The following is a 17,257-nucleotide window of genomic DNA, read 5'->3' on the forward strand; positions in this document are numbered from 1 at the left end:
CACAAATATTATCACCCAAAAGAAAGAACATGAACCACACCAATTTTATTCTATTATTCAATTATTTAAAGCTATAAATTTGACACTGGCCAAAAGAAGAAAAAATGGTGAACTGATATCTTCGGTGTACAGACACAAAGCACTCACACTACCAGATCTTCCACTATTCTGCACTTAAGGAAGGAGATGTGGTGGAAGCAGCAGGAAAGTTAGGTGAGGAGGACAACATGGAGACACTCCCAATTGATCACCGATGCCCCAAATCCTATTAAAAACAGGATATCACCGATCAGACAGAAGATGTAACCACCTCGCAAAAGGAATGCATGGCCACATCAGACAAACCCATTACAGAAAAGGCTAGGCCTCCAAACAGTTCAACCACATCGCTCTAAAGATGTATATGGTCTATCCGGAGGTCAGATATGCAAGGATTCATTATAAGGAAAGAATAAACAACGGGAAAATGAATAGATACTGACATGTATGTCAACCGGTAAGAAACCAGAGGAGCAACTCCCCCAGGAGACTATGCATTCAATTCAAATTCGTTTGGAAGCCCCATGAAATCACCTGATCTGTATTAATACCTAGGGATACATGCACTATATGCCTTGTTTTTAACCGTAGCTATGATGCTTGTACATTCAGTTTATATGAAAACAAATCAAATATAGAAATGATAATATCCAAATCACATACTGACATCGGTCAACTTATAACTAAATGACATTACATATGGACAACTTTTGTTTTTTTTTTGGCGAAATGGATCGAGAAGTTTCAATTGCAAGCATTTGGAGGGAATCGATTATACTGTACACAATAGTAGTCAAGGAAATAAACGACATTACCTTTATGGAGAACACATGATCGTTTTTCAGCATCTTGCCATCTCAGTATTTTTCTAATGTTTATGACCTTACCACCTGAAATCAAGGCAAATGGTCCAAAGTGAGAATGCACTAACCAAAGGGAAGAAGCACGACAATTAAAAAAAAGAATTGCACAGAGAAAAAGTTTACAGTAAAATGAGATAAGAAAATAGAAACTGCATATGCTTCTCACTTTATTAGTTACTTCCATTCCCGGTAATTCTTACCAGTTTAATATGTATTGTTCTATAGGAGTGCATGTGCACCCAATATTTTTTAGAACTAACTAATCTGGATAATAATGTAACTTTACATCTCACAAGCAGGTCGTTAACATCCTATAGGAGGGCGTGGGCATGAGATATTCAGTAACATCCATTAATCTGGATCAAAACATACTTGTGCTCGGTGATTCACTGACTCTCCCACACCATACATCTAAAAAATGATACAGAGAAGGCGGAATGGTCGATGACAACAGAGTACCCTTAGAGAGTACTCGTGTATTACTCTGAACCACAAATGGATGTATTCTAGCAGTTTTGAGAGAACACCAAAGTAATGCAGAAAAGGAATATGAGTTGTTCTGCTATGTAATAATGAAACAAAAATACAATTTTACCAAGTAGATAAAATTTGGTTTAATTAAAAGAGTTACATGTACTTTTTTATTAGAGAAAAGAATCCAACAATATTGCAACCAACTGGAACATAACACAGATACCAAAACCTAAGACTCTTATATCATCCCACTCAAGGAAAAATACCTGAAGAGGGATTTACCTAAAATAATTTATCTTATACTGTATGTAACATATTTCTAATATCTCTGCGATGAAGAAATTTGTTCTCTACAAAAGTATAATTAGCATTTTATTTCGCTCATATCCTAAAAAGGTTCAGAAATGTATGTTAATATTTCCATTCGCAAAACACTAAATCAGCAGGTACAGAATGTAACTAAAAAGGCGGACTATTGTGAACTGAAGTACTAACCATTAAAATATGTAGCAATGCCATGAGCTAACCAATATCTGAATATCCTAAAATTAGTACACTTATGTGTAAGCTGACTTCCATCCATTGTCATTTCACCAAGAACAGAAGCTAGCTACTAACTTGACATAAGATGATATAGGACGTGTCAATCCGCTTCCTAAGAGGGTGGCTCGTGCACTGTACTTTGAGCTAAAATCAGTTCAGCAAGCACTACAGCCTTGTTTTTAAACTCTGCATGTACCACTATTTTCACTGGAAGCTTAACCATCGAATCAAAATTATCATTGAAATTTCGTTTGTTGCACTAATGTACCAGAATGTGTTTTTCCAATTATGTTTATTGCACAACCGAGCACGAGGTCTGATCTATCCTTGCCCAACAGTACAAAGATAAAATATGGTACAATCACATATGCGAAGGAAGTAGCATATACTTTGAGGCTAGGTCCTCTAGTGGACAGTGGCTCCTCCATGCTGAGTAAGTGGAGCACCACGCAGGAAAGTCATTTCTGAGGTCTTAGCGATTTTGGAGTCCATTCAGTCAAGACGGCTGAGATGCCAGAAAGGTTTACCCAGCCTTCTCTGGAATTCAGCTATATATGGGATACAATGGAGTATCAAACCAAATATATAAAAATATATATGAACCTGTATCAAGTAATCGTAGCAAATTAGTTCTCAAAATCCAAGTATTATGTAGTTAGGGAAACCGAAGAAAACTGCAGGAGGTGGAGATTGTATGTCCTCACCTGAAATGTCTGAACTTCTTGGATGTCAATCTGAGATGCTTCTTTTTTTATCGGATCTTTTCATGCAGTAAATGAGAAGAGATGGTTGTCCTTGTCAGAATAAAAATAAATTATGTAACAAAAGTGAAATCACGACAACCTATGAAGTATGTAACCGAAGCAGAAAGACAAAATGTATACAAAATATGTGTTAGTCTGTGATGAAACAAAGCATATTGCACATGATGACTGCTAAGGTGGAGGTAGCAGCATCAACAAATTTTCTCGGTAGTTAGTAGTAGTTAGTACTGAGATGTACCTAGAACATGCATAATAGAAGGGATGATTCTAAAAACATATGTATGCTAGCAGAATCATATCGGAAAATATAGTGCTCCTCGTGTTGGGAATTAATTTGTTATGGTGCTGCTAGGGTTTGGGAGGAAGAGAGAGGGCTGCGAGGGCGCGAGAAGGCCGGCCGGGGGCCTTTTTGCCCACGGCCGAGCAAGAGGGAAGGGATTTCCTTCTTAATTCTTGCTTGATTAGATTGATACATCTCCTCTCCATATATAGAGAGGTTTACTTGACTCCCAAGCATGGCTTACTTGACCCCTAAGCAAACCATAAGACTAACGGGCCCAGGTCCATGACGTACTCTAACACTACACCCCACCTGGACATGCAGCTCGTCCTCGAGCTGCAACCTAAACAAACCATGACTCGACGCAACACAAACCTAACACCTAAAAAACGAGCATTTTACATCTCGGCTTGTTTTATTACTCTCAACCTGAAATGGACTGGGATGCTTTATTGTTGACCCCTGAACATAAAGTGGACACCATCCGCCTGTCGAACATGCACCTATACATCCACCTGGATCCCATGGAAACCAGCAGAACAAAAGGAGCCCGCGCGGCGGCCGGCGGCGGAATGCAGTGGTGCTACGCGGTGCACTCCTATCGGTGACACCATGCCTTCTTACCGCCGGATGACTGTCGATGGCGCAGATTTTGAGGTCGCTGCCCGTGGGAAAAACAACATGTCCGCCACCCATGGGGGAAACCGCACGCCCAAGATCCCCGACGCAGCGGACGAGATCGAGGTCCGTTATGCAACGAAGCGCAACTTGGAGGAGCTGCAGCTGCAGATCACGCATCTCCCGCACACGCCGACGCACTAGGAGGCCGCGTGCAGCAGCCTGTAGCCTCACCACCGCCGACACGTGGCGGATAGCGATCCAAGCCGGAAGCGGTGACGGCGACGGAGGGAAACGGACCTGGTGGAAGGGCATCCCAGGCGGTGTCGATGTAGAGCCCGGGGCCAAGGCCGCTCCCACACCGTCGAAAGGCAGGGACGGTGTCGGTGGTGGCAGCAGCCACTGCTGCGGTGTTGGTGGCAACGACAACAGTTGCTGCTGCCCACCGAACGGCAGGGACAGTGTCGGTGAGGACAGCAGCTGCAGCGGCGGTGTTGGTGGAGGCGGTAGCTGCTGCTGTTGCTGCTGTAGCGTCCCGGTGGGGAAGAAGGCGGCCGACTGCTGGAGAAGAGGGACCCCCGGTGCCGAGGTATGGCCGGCCCGGAGATGGTGGACAGTGGCAGCGGGGACTGCAGTAGCCCGACGTCGGGTGGCGGCGACGACAGCAGCAGCGTCGCCGGCGGCCCGTAGGGACCGGCCAGGAAGAGGCAGATCTCCTGGACAACAGTGGTGAGATTGCGGAGGGCTGCGGTGATCTCCGCCGGGGAGAGAACGGCGGGGATGTCGGAGTGTCGCGGCGGCGGGTGGGAAGAACTCGGTGGAGGGCTGGACATGATCGAACTCGGGAAAGCTGATACCAAATGTTATGGTGCTGCTAGGGTTTGGGAGGAAGAGAGAGGGCTGCGAGGGCGCGAGAAGGCCGACCGGGGGCCTTTTTGCCCACGGTCGGGCAAGAGGGAAGGGATTTCCTTCTTAATTCTTGCTTGATTAGATTGATACCATCTCCGGACCGGGCCCTACCTTGGCGCCGGGGGTCCCTCTTCTCCAGCAGCCGACCGCCTTCTTCCCCACCGGGACGCTACAACAGCAACAGCAGCAGCCGCCGCCACCAACGCCACCGCTGCAGCTGTTGTCCTCACCGATGCTTTCCCTGCCTTTCGGTGGGCAGCTGCCAACACCGCAGCAGCGGCTGCTGCCGCCACCGACGCCGTCCCTGCCTTTCGACGGTGTGGGAGCGACCTTGGCCCCGGGCTCTACACCGACACCGCCTGGGATGCCCTTCCACCAGGTCCGTTTCCCTCCGTCGCCGTCACCGCTTCCGGCTTGGATCGCTATCCACCACGTGTCAGCGGCGGTGAGGCTACAGGCTGCTGCGCGCGGCCTCCTAGTGCGTCGGCGTGTGCAGGGCTCCTCCAAGTTGCGCTTCGTTGCATAACGGACCTCGATCTCGTCCGCTGCGTCGGGGATCTTGGGCGTGTGGTTTCCCCCATGGGTGGCGGACATGTTGTTTCTCCCACGGGCAGCGACCTCAAAATCTGCGCCATCGACAGTCATCCGGCGGGAAGAAGGCATGGTGTCACCGATAGGAGCACACCGCGTAGCACCACTGCATTCCGCCGCCGGCCGCCGCGTGGGCTCCTTTTGTTCCGCTGGTTTCCATGGGATCCATGTGGCTGTATAGGTGCATGTTCGACGGGCGGATGGTGTCCACTTTATGTTCAGGGGTCAACAATAGAGCATCCCAGTCCATTTCAGGTTGAGAGTAAACAAGCCGAGATGTAAAAGGCTCGTTTTTTAGGTGTTAGGTTTGTGTTGCGTCGAGTCATGGTTAGTTTAGGTTGCAGCTCGTCCTCGAGCTGCATGCCAGGTGGGGTGTAGTGTTAGAGTACGTCATGGGCATGGGCCCGTTAGTCTTATGGTTTGCTTAGGGGTCAAGTAAGCCTTGCTTGGGAGTCAAGTAAACCTCTCTATATATGGAGAGGAGATGTATCAATCTAATCAAGCAAGAATTAAGAAGGAAATCCCTTCCCTCTTGCCCGGCCGTGGGCAAAAGGCCCCCCGGCCAGCCTTCTCGTGCCCTCGTAGCCCTCTCTCTCCCTCCCAAACCCTAGCAGCCACATAACATAACTGTTCTATAATTTACAGAGGTAATAAAGTATATATATTATATACTATATTTCTAGAATCTTGAGGAGGGGAAGAAAGCACCTGCTCGCTGCAATTGGAACATAAATATTCAGTAAATTCAATGTGGCCATGTTCAATGCTTCAATTATAGTTCTTTCACCGCCATCCTACCAAAAAGGAAAATAAGGTCAAAATAAAAAGAGACCAGCAGCCGAGCACACTTCTTTCACCTTAACAAATTGAAATCGAGAATTTTTAGCGCGTGAGCAAGGATCAAAATGAACATGCCAATATGATATAACCAATGTGACACTAATTCATTCCAATCACCTTACTTCAACTAAAAGCACATACATGGGAAAAAATAGTTTAGCAACCCCGGTATTTCGCGCTGATGATCGTTTATATAAATCGATGATAAAATCATATTTCTGAATCCTCCCATTATTCTTTGTTACATAAGCAGTTTACAGACTGACTGATACTTGAGAGAACTCAAAGCAGTTGCCTCAAAGTACCAAAGGTGATAACTAATATCTTCAAGAAGGGGAAGGCGGTAAGAGCTAAGCATGTCCTCAACGATAAAATGGTATTACAACTTCCCGTGAAAGAACAAAAAGTGCAGAGCCAATAGCTTTGGATCCATGTCCCTGAGGTAGCAAAGGCAAATCAAAAGTTTTGATCTAGCAATTGTAAGAACCATATTATACAACTGGTTCAGTCTACAATTCCAAGAATAATCTGCCTCAAGGTACACACTTATAGAATGTAAAAGAAATCAAAACCGAGATCTACTGGAGATGAGCCCACATGGATATATGTCTGACACCCTTGGCGTCCGATTTAGGCCGTGCCACAGGCATGCATGCTGAATTCACAGCCACTCATTAGTGGCATGCATGCTGAATTCACACAGCCACACTCATTGGTGGCATGAATCGATGAGCACCAGAAAACATGATTGGTGTCATCCTAGTACTCATCCACATAATTCGAGGTATATTTGAAAATATCAATTTAATCAGAGATATATTTGACAATCTCAACAAGGCGTCAGTAATTGATCACATATGGGGTCATGCGAGTTCAGACAAGGAAACATTAAATTCCAAAACCGAAGTTGCATCTGGATGTCTAGGAACTGTTGGTAAGAGCGAGAAAGGGATACTGACCTTATAGAATTGAACATCAGTCAGTTATCAAGTTATCAATTGAGTCAAACGCGCAGGATAGCTCAGTTGTTACTCGGTAGATCAGCAGACATCCCCATTTCATCATAGAAAAGAAGTTAAAGAGTTCAAAAATGAAACTGCATATCAAAGAATAAATTAATAAACCTAACCAGCGACTCGGTGAGACAGACTCTTGGAAAGAAGTTACAAAACAAGAACCATAAGAAGAAGAAAAACTATGGATCAAACAATAACTACGAAGGTAAAGTTTCTCGAACAGAACATGATTAAAACTTCATGAAGAATTATGAGCGCACCACTATGAGGGAAAAAAGGCGCAGCTGCATCGATAAGGATGGAAGCAAGTCTCACATAAAAGAATAAAATGGAAAAATGGCCACAAAATTCTCAGGTGGGAGGATCTCTTCGTGGGCTTTGGACCTTCAATTTATCAGCGGCAACAGATGAAATCTATTAACAGAAGGAAGTAATTATTTTAGATCTCTACATGAAAAACAACGAGAAGCATCACTGAGGCACTGTAAAATTATGATATTTCATAGATGAAATCTCCTACCAGAAATCTTTAATTTCGCTGAAGTGTAGCTGTAACCGAAAACAAGCATGTTTCATTCTAATGCTCAGCTACAGAATATTATGAAACAGAGCTTTACTTACCATGAGCATGTGACGCAATAGCCCAATTGCAGATCGAACCAGTAAGAAAACTTCATGTGGTATATAGTAACTCGCCAATTATTCCATCAAGCACAGGAGAGCTTCTAAGCCTCTTGAAGTTCCAAATGCAACTTGTACAAGAGGCTGCAAGTTCCACATTCCTGAACTAAAATCCTTAGAAGCTCTCCTATGCTTGATAGAGAAGGAGAAACCATCCGAAAAGTTTGAGATCAACCTACACCAATTGTACCTGCAGAAATGAGAGCGCACCAAAGAATCAGCTCAGGCCATGTATATGAAGTTAAAGATGAATATTATCTATTGTTTGTAGATGACCCATCAGAATTAGTTTAACATGAAATTTTTGAAGCTAAAACAGAGCATTCACCATTGAGCATTAGGTGTAAAACAGACAAACATTTTTCTATAAGATGTCAAAACAAAAAATATTCCAAATAACCAGTTTTTTAAACAGATCATGCATGTATACCGGCCATATAGCAGAGAGAATTGACAACAAAATTAGATCTAAACTTTTAACAAATACAAAATTGTTCTGCAGTAAGGTAAACAATCCTCAAACTTGCATGGATAATCTTATGTAAACCAATTACTTAAATATTTGCTAGGTAAATCCACAAGCATAAGCTACTTAACTGTAGAATGCAGACCCGAGGTTAAATGACAACCAATCTGAAAGTGTGAGCTAAACATTTTTCTGCACTACATTTAGAGAATAAATAGAGTAATTCATAGGGTCAAATAAAAAAACCTCTCCCAAATGAAGAGAGTGGCAATGAAATGGGAAGTATGATGATGGCCCTTTATGTGAACTGAACCAATGGAGAGATAGGAGGATCAAACTAATATGAGTTTTACACCTTATCGATCCCATATGACTGGATGTACGATACATGTAAATATCAGCGATGTCTTAGATCACCACAACTATACGCTATATGTGATCGGAACACCACAAGCTATACACTATATGTGATCAGAACACCACATGTTGAAAAGAGTTATGAAAGAAAACAACACATGGAAACTTCTACTTATACCCATTTTAGATTGAAAAGGAAGCTTTTTGTCAGATATGCCTAGACTAACTAATGTCATGACTCGATGAATATGTGTTCTAAAAATTAGAGTAGAAGTGGATGTGTTGATATAGTTACCTATGATATAAAAAAAGTGAGGAACAACCTTCGAGAAAATATGTACCTTCAGGAAAAGGATCAAACATGAGTTCCCTCCATACAAAAGTTCAGTTCATTCTGATCTCCTGTGATCAACTGAGTGTGATAGTTCAGTGGGATACTAACAACCATGTTTGATACAATATTACAACACTTCACGAGTTCACGTGCACATACTTCCCGTGCCAATACCTGCAAAAGTCTCTAAAAATAAGAGCCTATAAAGCTACTTTTTTATGCAGGGTGTACTAATTATAAACATGTAGTCTTGCTAATTCAGACAGAAGAAAAGAACCACCATTCATTATATAGAAAGGAAGCATACACATCACTCTTGACATACCGATTATTTCTAAGCTCTAGTTTCTGCCACTGCGTGGCTGGCCATCGAACCTGCAAGGTTTTGTGGGAATCCCAACTTCCTCTTTGCAAACCTGCAACATGAAAGAACCAATACCACACTTACATACATCATAGTAATCTGGATCTAAACAAAAGAAAAGTCATCAATGAAGTAGGTGGGGGAACTATTGGCTCTAGATTTGTTGTTGCCAATGCCTCCCACAAAAAAACTGAACTAAATCATAACCAGAAAGAAGGACCAAGAAATAACCATGTTGGCTACGTAGTGCATCACATCTTGCTGCAAAGTTAGAAAAAGTTAAACCATGAGGAAAGCCTCGATACCTTGGAGATCTGCTGCACAAAAAAGGGATTCAAAGATAGAGAGGATGGCTGAACCTGGCTATTGGTGGATGGAGCTGCAAGCCAGATGAACACCAGCTGGTTGAAGAGCAGCAACAACGCCACCGGCAGACCACGATCCTGTCCGATCCCACACATTGTTCCTCTGCTTTCCCGCGTGCTCCTCCATGGCGGGTGTGGCGGCGTGATCTCGGGGAAAGGGAGGTTCATGGAGGAGCTCCGATGGCCGATTGCCACATCGGTTCGATAATCCCCTCTAGCCATGGTCGTGCCTTCTTTCCGTGTGGGCGCTGCCTATCCTCGCGTGTGGTGGCCGAGCCGGCGGCGAGAGAGAGGAGAGGAAAGGGCAGCAAGTGAAGGGGGAGCTATGGGATGGAGGAGGAGGAGGAGGAGGAGGAGGAGGAGCTCGTGGCGCGGAAGATTTAGGGCCGGAAGGCAGCTGCGTGGATTGGGGAAGAATTGCTAAGGCTTGTCGAGGGCCTAGCGGCATCCTCTGCGCGTGTGTGCACGGCAGAGGCGCCCCGGCGACGGGGGTTGCAGGTGGAGGAGGTGAGGCCGAGGGAAGGGGAGGAGAAGGGACGGGGGCAGGGGCGGCGGCTGTGGGGATTGGCGGGCGGCTGGCTGGCTGCGCGTGGATTGGGGAGAGATGGCTAGGGTTCCCTCACCGTGGGATGCTCCTTTTATACCGGCGCGTGTTAGCTAGTGAGAGGAGGCCAAAAACGAATGGACGAGATGCGCCGATGGGGAGATCCGACAGCTCACGTTCAAGGTTCGCTGTGAGGCCCCCTATGGGGGGCATCAATTATACCTTTAGATACTCCGGACCTCTTTCGGATGTAATGCCTCCTACCCCCTTCGTACTTATCAACTTAGCTTCTAAGGATATTCAGTTGAAGGGGATCTGATCTGAAGCCAAAAGTCATGGTATGTCAATAATAATGCAAGATCAAGAAAGTGGGAGGAGGAAAGAGAGGGCTAGAGATCGAGAGATGAAACGTAAGGAGAAGAGAAGAGAGAAAATAATGATAATCAAAATATATTTGAAGATCGTCATGACAAGACTAGTTCGTCCATCCTGGGGCATATAAATGCACTAGCACACTTAAACTCTACAGGTGCACTAAAGGCACATAAAAACACGTCTAACGGCCACGAATAAAATTAAAGAATGTACACTAGAATTTTTCAAAAAAATATACATCTAGAATGGTATTGAAGTTAACGTTCAAATTTGATTCAGAACTTCATAAACAAAAAAAGCGAGCAAGGTTCTGAATATTACCAAATTCACATATAATCTAAAGAGTATCCTACTTGTATTCAGAAGCCATTTTTTTCTCATATCATGAGTTGCAATTAAATTTTGAAACTACAAGTTTGTGACATGATGTATACATATGGGGTGTCAAATGAATGTTGATATTTTTTGAATTGTTTTCAAAACCATTTGGTGTTGAAATGGAGAGCTGGGCACTACTCACTACCACTACACTGATATGGGCTAAAAAAAATCGATAAAGGGAATATATTAATATCAAAAAGATACCAATTACACCCATCCTCTGCAACAACGCACCACCCTAATGGCACTACGGATACACACAACCAAAAAAAAGGAAAAGAAAACTAAGAAACAAAAGTTCCGCTACAGCATCTCGGGCCTAATAACAGCAATACATCCACCACCAAGACAACACCTGAAATACAGACTCTCCAAAAACGACGCCTCCAAGAAGGGAACGGTGCTCTAATACCGTCGTCGCCCGATCATAGATCTTAGGTTTTCACCCTGAAGATAGTCCCCACTCTCAAAACAATGCCTCCAACAAGGTCATTACCAGGCACAACCAGTTAAGGCCAGACCTTGTTTTCACCCTGAAAGGTAGGACTCTGAACTTCACCTGTGTTGTCACCCCCACTTTCATACCACTGCTGTGAAGTCCGGAACACCAAGCAAGTCTCTCAACAACGCGGAGACTTGAACCTCCCTTAGCTAGTCCTCCCCTCCGGCCTTCATGAAATTCTCTTCTTCCAACTTTCATCATGGATCCATAGTCACTTGATGTCAACATAGAAAAAGAGCTTCGCGCCGCTCCCTCCAGAACCAATCGGTCAGAATAAAAGCATGGGTGCGCACGACCGAATACCACCGATCCAGCAAACTCCAGGCAAAAAACACTGTTACATTCGCCAGCGGAGCCTTCCGGAACTCAACACACCGGCCAGATCACGAGTCCAGGCCTCCGGTAGGTCTTCCTCTTCACGCAAGAGAGGCCCTAGGACTGCCGCCTTTATACAGGTCGGACCCCCACGTCGGCGACCATCCTGGGCTGGCCACTCCAACCCTCCACCGGTGATACCGTCGCCGGCTTCCATGCTCCTCCAACATCCTGCCGGAACGCGGTGATAGATCGATAGATCCCCCCACCAACCGCAGGTCGACCCTCTCCGGCGAAGAAGAGGGCCACCTCCACCGTCGTACCCAAGGCTGCTGCCAGATACGTCTCCAACGTATCTATAATTTCGTATGTTCCATGATAGTTTTATGACAATACCTACATGTTTTATTCACACTTTATAATGTTTTTATGCATTCTCTGGGACTAACCTATTAGCAAGATGCCACAGTGCCAGTTCCTGTTTTCTGCTGTTTTTTATTTCATAAAAGTTGATTTACAAATATTCTCAGAATTGGACGAAACAAAAGCCCACGGCCCTATTTTCCATGGAGTGTTCCAGAAGACCAAAGAAGAGTCGAGGAAGGCCACCAGGGGGCCCACCCCATAGGGCGGCGCGGTAGTGGGGCCCCCCACGCCATGACATGGGGAGGGAGCCCCCTAGCTCCCCCGACGCTGCCCCTTCGCCTATTTATTCCTTCGTCCCCGAAAACCCTAGTACCGAGAGCCAAAATACCAGAACAGTTCCAGAGACGCCGCCGTCAACCCTAACTCGGGGGGTTCAGAAGATCTCCTCCGACACCCTACCGGAGAGGGGAATCATCACCGGAGGGCTCTACATCACCATGCCCGCCTCCGGACTGATGCGTGAGTAGTTCATCCTTGGACTACGGGTCCATAGCGTAGCTAGATGGTTGTCTTCTCCTATTATGCCATCATGTTTAGATCTTGTGAGCTGCCTATCATGATCAAGATCATCTATTTGTAATGCTACATGTTGTGTTTGTTGGGATCCGGTGAATATGGAATACTATGTCATGTTGATTATAGATCTATCTTATATGTGTTGTTTATGATCTTGCATGCTCTCCGTTGCTAGTAGAGGCTCTGGCCAAGTTGATACTTGTAACTCCAAGAGGGGGTATTTATGCTAGATAGTGGGTTCATGCGTCCATTGAATCTGGGACAGTGACAGAAAGTTCTAAGGTTGTGGATGTGCTGTTGCCACTAGGGATAAAACATCAATGCTTTGTCTAAGATATTTGTATTGTTTACATTACGCACAGTACTTAATGCAATTGTCTGTTGCTTGCAACTTAATACTGGAAGGGGTGCGGATGCTAACCCGAAGGTGGACTTTTTAGGCATAGATGCATGCTCGGATGGCGGTCTATGTTCTTTGTCGTAATGCCCTAAGTAAATCTCATAGTAGTCATCATGATATGTATGTGCATTGTTATGCCCTCTCTATTTGTCAATTGCCCAACTGTAATTTTTTTACCCAACATGTTATTTATCTTATTGGAGAGACACCACTAGTGAACTGTGGACCCCGGTCCATTCTTTTACATCTGAAATACAACCTACTGCAATCATTGTTCTCTTTTGTTTTCTCGCAAGCAAACATCATTTTCCACACCATACGTTTAATCCTTTGTTTTCAGCAAGCCGGTGAGATTGACAACCTCACTCGTTAAGTTGGGGCAAAGTAGTTTGATTGTGTTGTGCATGTTCCACGTTGGCACCGGAATCCCCGGTGTTGCGCCGCACTACACTCCTTCACCAACAACCTTCACGTGATCTTCATCTCCTACTAGTTCGATAACCTTGGTTTCTTATCGAGGGAAAACTCGCTCGTTGTACTCATCATACCTTCCTCTTGGGGTTCCCAACGGACGTGTGCTTTACCGTCACAAGCAGCTACTTTTCTGGCGCCGTTGCCGGGGATATCAAGACACGCTGCAAGGGGAGTCTCTCACACCCAATCACTTTACTTTGTTTATTGTCTTGCTTTATTTTATTTTCTGTCTTGTTTGCTTTCTTTATATCAAAAACACAAAAAAAATTAGTTACTTGTTTTACTTTATTTAATTAGGTTTTGCTTTATTTATTTTTATTATTGCTAAAATGTACTCCTGAGAACACTAAGTTGTGTGACTTCACTAGCACAAATAATAATGATTTCATATGCACTCCTATTGTTCCACCTGCTTCTACAGCAAATTTTTATGAAATTAAACCTGCTTTACTAAATCTTGTTATGAGAGAGCAATTTTCTGGTGTTAGTACTGATGATGCTGCTGCCCATCTTAATAACTTTGTTGAACTTTGTGAAATGCAAAATTATAAGGATATAGATGGAGATATTATAAAACTGAAATTGTTTCGTTTCTCCTTGAGAGGAAGAGCTAAAGATTGGTTGCTATATTTTCCTAAAAATAGTATTAGTTCATGGACTAAATGTAAGGATGCTTTCATTGGAAAATATTATCCTCCTACTAAAATTATATCTTTGAGAAGTAGCATTATAAATTTTAAGCAATTGGATAATGAACATGTTGCCCAAGCATGGGAGAGAATGAAATATTTGGTAAAGAATTGCCCTACCCATGGACTAACTACTTGGATGATCATCCAAACCTTTTATGCAGGATTAAATTTTTCTTCAAGGAACCTATTGGATTCAACTGCTGGAGGTATTTTTATATCCATCACTTTGGGTGCTGCAACAAAGTTTCTTGATGATATGATGATCAACTACTCTGAATGGCACACTGAAAGGACTCCTCAGGGTAAGAAGGTAAATTCTGTTGAAGAAACCTCTTCCTTGAGTGATAAGATTGATGTTATTATGTCTATGCTTGTTAATGGTAAATCTCATGTTGATCCTAATAATGTTCCTTTAGCTTCATTGGTTGCTCAAGAAGAGCATGTTGATGTGAACTTCATTAAAAATAATAATTTCAACAACAAATCTTATAGGAATAACTTTGGTAACAACAACTATAGGACATATCCTTCTAATAGTGGTAATTCTTATGGTAATTCTTACAACAATAGTAGGAGTGTACCCTCTGATCTTAAAGTCATGCTTAAAGAATTTATTAGTACACAAACTGCTTTTAACAAATCTGTTGAGGAAAAGTTTGGTAAAATTGATGTTCTTGCTTCTAAGGTTGATAGTCTTGCTCTTGATGTTGATCTTTTAAAACTGAAAGTTATGCCTAATGAAGTTAAACATACTAAGTCATTTGCTACAACAAATGCTATCCAAGTTCGAATTAATGACAATATTAGATTGATGGTTGAATTGCATGCTAGGTGGGAAAGAGAAGAAAAACTTGCTAAAGAGAATAATATAGCTAGAGTTTGGACTATTACCACCACTAGTAATGTTGATGCTTCACATGTTGCTAAACCTCCTACTATCAATGGTAAAATAATTGGTGTTGGCAATGTTTCTACTTCTACTACAAAGCGTGCAAAATTGCCTAAAACTGCTGAAACTATTTGTGATAAAAGTGCTGAAATTTTTCAAAGTGTTGGGGACAATGGTCCCATTGCTTTAGATCATAATGGTTTTGATTTTGATAATTGTCATATTTCTGAAGTTATTAAGTTCTTGCAAAAACTTGCTAGAAGTCCTAATGCTAGTGCTATAAACTTGGCCTTTACAAAACATATTACAAATGCTCTCATTAAAGCTAGGGAAGAAGAATTAAAACTTGAAGCTTCCATCCCTAGGAAGTTGGAAGATGGTTGGGAGCCCATCATTAAAATGGAGGTCAATGATTTTGATTGTAATGCTTTATGTGATCTTGGTGTAAGTATTTCTGTTATGCCTAAGAAACTTTATGATATGCTTGACTTGCCACCTTTGGAATGTTGTTATTTGGATGTTAATCTTGCTGATAATTCTATAAAGAAACCTTTGGGGAGAATTGACAATGTTCACATTACGGTTAACAATAACCTTGTCCCCGTTGATTTTGTTGTTGTGGATATTGAATGCAATGCATCTTGTCCTATTGTTTTGGGAAGACCCTTTCTTTGAACCGTTGGTGCTATTATTGATATGAAAGAAGAAAATATTAAATATCAATTCCCTCTTAAGAAAGGTATGAAACACTTCCCTAGAAGGAGAATGAAGATGCATTTTGATTCTATTATTAGAACAAATTATGATGTTGATGCTTCTTCTCTTGATGTTACTTGATTTTCACTTTCTGCGCCTAGCTGAAAGGCGTTAAAGAAAAGCGCTTATGGGAGACTGATGCTAGCACGCAGTCGACGTGCCCGTTAGGAACCCCAAGAGGAAGGTGTGATGCGTACAGCGGCAAGTTTTCCCTCAGTAAGAAACCAAGGTTTATCGAACCAGTAGGAGCCAAGAAGCACGTTGAAGGTTGATGGCGGCGGAGTGTAGTGCGGAGCAACATCAGGGATTCCGGCGCCAACATGGAACCTGCACAACACAACCAAAGTACTTTGTCCCAACGTAACAGTGAGGTTGTCAATCTCACCGGCTTGCTGTAACAAAGGATTAGATGTATAGTGTGGATGATGATGTTTGCAGAGAACAAGAAGAACGAGTATTGCAGTAGATTGTATTCGATGTAAAAGAATGGACCGGGGTCCACAGTTCACTAGAGGTGTCTCTCCCATAAGAATAAGCATGTTGGGCGAACAAATTACAGTTGGGCAATTGACAAATAGAGAGGGCATGACCATGCACATACATGTTATGATGAGTAGTGTGAGATTTAATTGGGCATTACGACAAAGTACATAGACCGCTATCCAGCATGCATCTATGCCTAAAAAGTCCACCTTCATGTTATCATCCGAACCCCCTCCAGTATTAAGTTGCAAACAACAGACAATTGCATTAAGTATGGTGCGTAATGTAATCAATAAATATATCCTTAGATATAGCATTGATGTTTTATCCCTAGTGGCAACAGCACATCCACAACCTTAGAACTTTCTGTCACTGTCCCAGATTTAATGGAGGCATGAACCCACTATCGAGCATAAATACTCCCTCTTGGAGTTACAAGCAAAAACTTGGCCAGAGCCTCTACTAGTAACGGAGAGCATGCAAGATCATAAACAACACATAGATTATAGATTGATAATCAACATAACATAGCATTCACTATTCATCGGATCCCAACAAACGCAACATATAGTATTACAGATAGATGATCTTGATCATGTTAGGCAGCTCACAAGATCCAACAATGATAGCACAATTAGGAGAAGACGACCATCTAACTACTGCTATGGACCCATAGTCCAGGGGTGAACTACTCACACATCACTCCGGAGGCGACCATGGCGGTGAAGACTCCTCCGGGAGATGATTCCCCTCTCCGGCAGGGTGCCGAAGGCGATCTCCTGAATCCCCCGAGATGGGATTGGCGGCGGCGGCGTCTCTGGAAGGTTTTCCGTATCGTGGCTCTCGGTATTGGAACTATTATCGACGAAGGCTTCTTATAGGCAAAGAGGTAGGTTTAGGGGCGACGGCATCCCCAAGCTTAGTTCCTACTCGTCCCGAGTAGGTAAACGATAAAAAAGATAATTTCTGAAGTGACATGCCATCATAATCTTGATCAATA

The 17,257-nt window shown here is 43.3% G+C and overlaps 1 long non-coding RNA gene across 1 annotated transcript; it reads right to left on the reverse strand.

The window, feature by feature from the left end:
* Window positions 1-2,417: 2,417 nt before the first annotated feature.
* Window positions 2,418-5,868, reverse strand: LOC124661837. The gene is made up of 3 exons (XR_006990303.1): window positions 5,790-5,868; window positions 2,624-2,679; window positions 2,418-2,522 (listed from the first exon to the last, which is right to left on the reverse strand). It is a non-coding gene; the product is annotated as an uncharacterized LOC124661837 (long non-coding RNA).
* Window positions 5,869-17,257: the final 11,389 nt, after the last annotated feature.

This window comes from Lolium rigidum, chromosome 6 (genome assembly GCF_022539505.1).
Source record: "Lolium rigidum isolate FL_2022 chromosome 6, APGP_CSIRO_Lrig_0.1, whole genome shotgun sequence".
NCBI lineage: Eukaryota > Viridiplantae > Streptophyta > Magnoliopsida > Poales > Poaceae > Lolium > Lolium rigidum.